This window comes from Ursus maritimus, unplaced genomic scaffold, assembly GCF_017311325.1.
Source record: "Ursus maritimus isolate PB19 unplaced genomic scaffold, ASM1731132v1 scaffold_31, whole genome shotgun sequence".
Taxonomy (NCBI): Eukaryota; Metazoa; Chordata; class Mammalia; order Carnivora; family Ursidae; genus Ursus; species Ursus maritimus.
This window is the reverse complement of record NW_024425675.1, coordinates 13,166,598-13,173,039: the sequence shown is the minus strand read 5'-3', so window position 1 is coordinate 13,173,039 and position 6,442 is coordinate 13,166,598. Positions and strand designations below refer to the sequence as shown.

General features: G+C 39.5%; 1 non-coding gene across 1 annotated transcript; it reads right to left on the bottom strand.

The window, feature by feature from the left end:
- Positions 1 to 5,305: 5,305 nt before the first annotated feature.
- On the bottom strand, positions 5,306 to 5,379 carry TRNAN-GUU. Its single transcript has one exon. It is a non-coding gene; the product is annotated as a tRNA-Asn (tRNA).
- Between the last annotated feature and the right edge of the window lie 1,063 nt (positions 5,380 to 6,442).

Sequence of the window (6,442 nt, the reverse complement as noted above, 5' to 3'; positions counted from 1 at the left end):
TGTGCACTCTTGTTGAAAATCATTTGATCATATATACAAAGGTTTATACGTAAGCTCCCTAGTCTCCCTCAGTGTTAATTTTAAAAGAGAAAAGTAGAATTCAAACTTGTATATATAGTATGAATTCAGGTGTTATTTTTATTTTTAAATTTTATCTATTTTATTTTATTTTGGAGGGGGAGGGAGAGAATCTTAAGCAGGCTCCATGCTCAGTGCAGAGACCAATGTGGGGCTTGATCCCAGGTCCCTGAGATCATGAGCTGAGCTGAAATCAAGAGTCAGATGCTTAGCTGACTCAGCCACCCGGGCGCACCCAGATATTATTTTTATGTTATAAAAATGTCAGTTTACAAATAAAAATCATTCATGTTTATTATAGATAATTTGGAGAGTAAAATATAAAAAAGAAAAACATCACTGATAGTCTTGTTTTGGTGTATTTCATTCACCATCAAGAAATATTTATAGATCACCTATGTAAGTAATTCAGTCTCAATACAAAATTGGGATCATGCTTTTGGATAGTTTTGTATATAGCTTTTTATACCTATGCTATATTTTAACATTGTCCAAAGGCATATTTCCTTTTTAAAAAAAAGATTTTATTTATTTATTTGAGAAAGAGAGAGAGCACAAGCAGGGGAAGCAACAGGCAGAGGGAGCGGGAGAAGCAGGATCCCCACTGGGCAGTAAGCCCTATGTGGGGCTTGATCCCAGAACCCCAGGATCATGACCTGAGCCGAAGGCAGATGCTTAACCAACTGAGCCACCCAGGTGCCCCAAAGGTATATTTCCTGAAAAACATTATGTAAATGGCTATATAGTATTCTAATGTCTAAATAACATACCATAATTTATCTCACGACTTCCATTATAGTGTTGCCTATTTTATGTTATTTATGATTTCTATTAAAAATAATGTAGTAAATATCACCGTACTTAAATTTTACAGATATTTATTATTATAACCTTAGGCATACACTACCTTGATAACAGTGAAGAATTTCCTTTAAAAAGGAAAGTAAAACTTTGCTCTGGCTTCTTATATGCTGACCCTTCCTAGGATGCCTTTCCTTAGTGGTCTCAAAAACTAGACTTTCCACAACTTTAAACATTTTTTTCCACACAGATTAGATTTTCTTTTTTCTTTCTTTCTTTCTTTCTTTCTTTTTTTAAGATTTTGTTTATTTATTTGACAGAGAGAGAGACAGCCAGCGAGAGAGGGAACACAAGCAGGGGGAGTGGGAGAGGAAGAAGCAGCTCCCAGTGGAGCAGGGAGCCCAATGAGGACTCGAGATCGCGACCTGAGCTGAAGGCAGACGCTTAACGACTGAGCCACCCCAGCGCCCATTACCGCACCTTTTAATCTCAAATCTCATCTTGGTTTCAATGTTCAAAATTTATTTTCAGAAATAAAATTTTCATTAATTTAAATGCTATAGTAATTTCTACAAGTTGTTTTTATTGCATGTTTTTAAAGACTTTATTTTTAAGTAAGCCCCAGCATGGGGCTCAAATTTACAATGCCAGGATCAAGAGTCACATACTGCTCTGAGGTAGCCGGGTGCCCCATGTTTCATGTTTTTAAACAGATGGGGGTAGGAGCAGTTTTTGTTTCCAGACAAAATTCGAAGCCCAAATAAAGAGTAAATTTCCTGTATTTTCTGCTTCCATAACACAGATTTATTCTTACCAAGTTTATCGTAGGTGGTGAGATCAAAAGTGAGGAGTCATGGAAAAGTGATTTCCAATTTCTATTATGTCTCCCCATCTTCATCCGTAAATACTCATCTGATAGGGTTTGGTAGTAAATTTATTTTTGACTTCTGATCTATGACAACTTAAAATTCACACTGCAACCCAAGAATCCATATGTTTACAATTTAAAAGTTATATTTTGATGACTGGGAGAAGGACAAGAGGGGAGTGTTTCTGGGATGTGGGTAATTACTTTATTTATCGGTGAAGATGTCAGTTATAAAGAGTTTCCTTTAAAATTATGTTTTAAGGGGTGCCTGGCTGGCTCAGTCAGTAGAGCATGCAAATCTTGATCTCAGGGCTGTGAGTTCAAGCCCTACACTGGGTATGGAACCTACTTATAAAAAATTATTTTAAGAGTTTTCTTAAGGATATGAGCCTGAACAGTTGAATTTTTAATGACTTTTCTTAAAAATTTAAGCTATGAAAACAACTGAAAACTAAGGTAGTTACTACAATTTTACAAATACATTCCCACATCATTCTTATAAGTTCAATATGTAAAAACAGAACGCACTGATACTACCAAAGGGGTTCAACCTGAAACACTACAAATGAAATGCTGCGCTTGACAAAATTAACATTCTTAATTATTTAAAAGGTTTCAACTCCTTAAACTATTTTCTAATTAAATGTATCACAGTTTATTCTACCACCAATGTATTCCTGCTCTGCAGGTTGTAGCTATAAACTAAACATTTTAGGCCTCGTGCCCACCAAAATTCCAAGAAATAAAATTAAAATTCACGTTAGCATTACTCATTATGATGTATTAGGTATGCAGAAACAAGGCCTTTGTGTTTCTTTGGAAGTTTAAAAGTGTTTCCCCCCAACTCTTGTATCGTATGGCATCAGACACAGGTGTTAGAAATGAAAACGGAGACATGGTAACCATGTGGCTTCCTCCTAACCCCTATTATCCTGAAAAATGCTGCAATGTAAAAAATATTTTAAATTATTAATTATTAAAAGTTATATGAATATTACCTCCTCTAATAAGTTTGTAAACCACAGTACTTGTTTCGCCTTTTATTGCACTTTCCTCCGATTTTATACCTGAAGTTTAAACATACAACTGTTTACTAACAGTATTAGGAACATATTTACATACTCAGATGCTTGACATAGCCTTTTAAACGGTCTTGGGTCTTCAATTAAGGCTCTAAACAATCTCGACACATTTCTGGGCTTGGCTGGTATTACAGAACCAAGCAAGAAACTGAGAACAAAATAATGCTCCCCAGAAACGGTATTTATTGCAACGTCTATAACCAACACACATTAAAATTTTACAAAGGCAATTCATCCATAAATGTTTAAGCAATTTTTCTAAAATGCTTCCACCTGTTTTATCTGTAAACAACAGTGAGTACAAGAAAATGTGCTAAGCGTTTGCCCATGTAATAAAATCAACTACTTACGTTAGAGGGCAGTTTTGCACTCCTCGCCCCACTTCCATTCTCATTTAATCCTTCCTCTTTATTTTCTGGCCTCTAAATCCTATTAATTCCCGAAATAGGGTGAAATAGAACATACTTAAAAATTTAGGATCAAATTTAAAACTGCCACCTCGGCACCTGTCCAGTGCAAACCTTGTTACTATCTCATGAAGGTGTCTTTGAAATCAAGGTCTCAACAGGTATCCCAAATGCCAAACAACAGCCTGGCGTCCAAGAACCTTTAGGCTCTAGATTAACCCCCATTGCTTGAAATCTATTCTTCTTTCTATCCCTCTTCCATATTTCGCCTGGGCTATTCCAGCTTTTCTTAATTTCTAATCTTGCCTTCTCCCCATAAATGCTATCAAATTGTTTCCCAAAGATACGTTTCACATTAAGATTTCATGTTCCTACACAGTTTTCATTTCAATAAAATTAAGCAGCACAATGAATGTGTAATTTAACAATGCCCTTTAGTATTCTATGAATGTTCAGTGGTTTTTTTTTTCCCCTTCATGCGATTTGGAGCAAAATATTAATGAAACTTCATAAAAACTAATTAAAAATATCACCTTTGGTTTTAAATTAACTAATTAATCAAGTAGCTCTATGTTAGAGGAGGTCGTACAGCAGTGCGGAGCATGGGCTCTGGAGCCTGACTGCCTGGGTCAAATCTGTACCAAGCTGGTGACTCACTGCAAATTCGGGCAAATTACTCCATTGTACCTTCCTTCGGGTGGCTCATCCATATAGTGGCAACAAAAGGACCTACCTGGAAGGGTTGTGAGGATCGCACACATTCATCTGTGAAAGCTCTCAGAGCAGTGACTGGCCAGGACTAAATAAATGTTAGCCTTTATTAACACGTACACCTGGAGGAAAACATAAAGAAGAGCATAACTACTCATTTGCAGGAATAAAACATCACTTTTCTCCAGACCCATCTTTCAAATTTCTGTAATCTAGACCCAAGACAATCATTATGAAGAAACTATGATTACTTCTCAAACGCAGCCTATATTTGGAGAATGAAGGATAAGGTAACTATTTTGAGAGAGTTTTGCATTTTGTGAAATAAATGGTACACGCTTATCGAATCAAAATATGTTAGCAGTTTCACTTTTCATCTTTCTCATAATTTTTTTCTGAAGTTTAACACAATCACGCAGTTGTTAAAACAACACACAGGTTTGCTTCCCTTCTGAATAGATGGGAAATGCTGCAGGTCCATTCCATTCTCTATAAAATTCTGGCACGTTAGTATAAAAAGTAAAATATAACACAGAAATGCTCTTACAATAGTGTCCACACAAAGGCTTCATAACAAACATTTCTGAATTCACCCACACCGCAGAGTCAATGTTGAAGCTAGGACACGGGAGTGTATGTTTACGCTGACGGGGACGAGACAAACGTGGCACGATTCGACATGAGTGTGAAAAAAACGTGAAGAGTTTTAAATCAATGTACAGCCTGAACTTGGCACCCTTTAAATACATACATGCAGGCGGCCTCTGACATTTCAGGGGTCCTGACGCGGAACGAGAGCAGCCGGGGCAGGGGGCCCGCCGCGGAGGCCTCTGGGGCGCGGCGGCGGCGGGTTCGAGACCCGGGCGCGGCGGCGCGCGCGGTTGAGGGGCTCGCCCACCGGGCCTCTGCGCGCTCTCGCCGCCCGTTGCCCGCACCCGGCACTGCGGGGCCCGCGGGAACCTGGCGAGGCGCGGAAGGGACCTGTGCGGCCTGGGCTGAATCCGGGAAAGAGCGAGAAGGACTACGGCCCCTCGGGGCGTTCAGCGGCCTGAGTTTGGGAACTGAGAGACTGGAAGTGAAAGGATGCGGGAGCTTTAAGGCTTTGGACCCTCTCGCCCACCCCCGGGGTAGGGGGGGTGGTCAGGAAGAGCCCACCTGCCCGCCGGGAGCCGGGGACGGCTGGGGGAGGGGCCTCCAGCGCTCCCGGAAGCTGAAGAGCCGCCCGCAGGGTGGGCGGCGAAGTGAGAGCGGCGGTTTCTTTTCGCTCAACCCCTGGATAGCGACCTCCGCGTAGTCCGTAGGTCTGAACTCCAAGAATTGTGCAAAAGTTCCGGCGACAAACTTGTAAAACTGGAAGTCGTCCCTGGGTGGGCTCGAACCACCAACCTTTCGGTTAACAGCCGAACGCGCTAACCGATTGCGCCACAGAGACTTCGATGCCGTTACCGTCTCCAACTATAGCTTTTATGGAGAATTATAAAGGCAGTATGTTAATATTATTTTCTTTACTGTTTCCTGATTCGTATTCTTAAAATCAGAATTTTCTATTCAAAATATTTAACCCTCTTAATTTTATTTTCTATCTTTAAGGCATATTGAAAAACTATAAAACAGCAAGAGCGAGCAGAATTTCAGATTGCAACGTGTGTTAAAATACCGTCGTTTCTTTCCAACTCCCGTTTGGAACGTTCTGTTTCAGGAAGATGACTATTTCTGATGTTTCCTTCTATAGGGAAACAAAAATTTTAATCTTGTGAGTTGAGAACTTTTCCTTTTGTTTCAAACTCTTTGTCCAGTGTTTTGTTCGCTAATCTTCATGATTTACTGCTGTAGCATTCACAAGGTCATCTGAATTGTCTTTATTTGCCTTCTTTATTTTTATTTTCAGGTATTATTAAATACATATATGTAATCCCTATTTGTTTGCCACGTACTAACCGATAGTACAATTATCTGTCGTTAACATTTTGTTACTGGAAAAGAGCACTAGGAAAAAGCTACAGTAACACTATTAGTCCCGTGCATTCTAGTTCATTGCTGAATCGCCCTTCGTTCTCCCTAGATGTAGCCTATACGCGCACACATTTGAGCCGTGCGCCTTGAAAGGCACGTTTCGCAAGGTATTTATAACCCAATTTGAGGAAAGAGAAGTTAAAGAAGAAAAAAGTATGATTTATGACTAACTCCTGAAAATCCCTAGCGCAGAAACCCTGTTGGCAAACTTGCTACATCTCTATATATACTCTAAATGAACATTTTTCCTTTTGTGTGAATATTTCCAGATGCCTTTCGAGGTACTCTTCAAAGCTCTAAACACTCTTTTTTTCCCCCTTCTCTCCTCAAATAACTCCTAGTTTTCACTTGACAACTCTGTATTTAAATGTTTAGCAGTTACTGTATTGCTCTGTCCAGAATCCCTCGAGAAAGAATTCGTTTCATGATTTATAGAAGTTGTACGCGACACGCCTCAGTCCAGTCAACATTTTGAGTTCCTG